The sequence below is a fragment of the Argiope bruennichi genome, chromosome 1, assembly GCF_947563725.1.
Source record: "Argiope bruennichi chromosome 1, qqArgBrue1.1, whole genome shotgun sequence".
Taxonomy (NCBI): domain Eukaryota; kingdom Metazoa; phylum Arthropoda; class Arachnida; order Araneae; family Araneidae; genus Argiope; species Argiope bruennichi.
Genome location: NC_079151.1, coordinates 102,754,719 through 102,755,113, shown reverse-complemented (window position 1 = coordinate 102,755,113; position 395 = coordinate 102,754,719). Strand labels below are relative to the sequence as shown.

The 395-nt window shown below is 26.1% G+C and overlaps 1 protein-coding gene across 1 annotated transcript in view; it reads left to right on the top strand.

Moving 5' to 3' along the window:
* LOC129971332 (putative sodium-dependent multivitamin transporter) overlaps positions 1 to 395 on the top strand; it is a 47,685-nt gene that overhangs the window by 7,233 nt on the left and 40,057 nt on the right. The window lies entirely within an intron of this gene.

The window sequence follows — 395 nt, the reverse complement described above, 5'->3', positions numbered from 1 at the left end:
TAGATTGCGTTTAAATTAGGTTTTTAAATTTTAAAAATATTCATGAACTGTTTTTTAATGATTTTTTCAAAGAAAAATAATTTAATTTTTTCTTAATACATATTATTTCCGGGAAATTTCTGTTAGACTTGTTGCCAATAGTTTAAACATTGAGCAAAATTTGTAATCACTTTCATTATAGTTACATTTGAACTTACTTCTGTCTTTAAGATAATCCATGTTTACCTAAATAAAACCAGATTGTGAATGGTATGCAAATCCTGCTTTAAACAAGGAACAAATGACCAAATACATTTGAAATCAGGAAGTCGGAAGTGATTCTGTATCCTGTCAAAATTATCAGGAAATTCAATACAAAAGAATGACAGATTCTTGGGCAATATTATATATTCTTT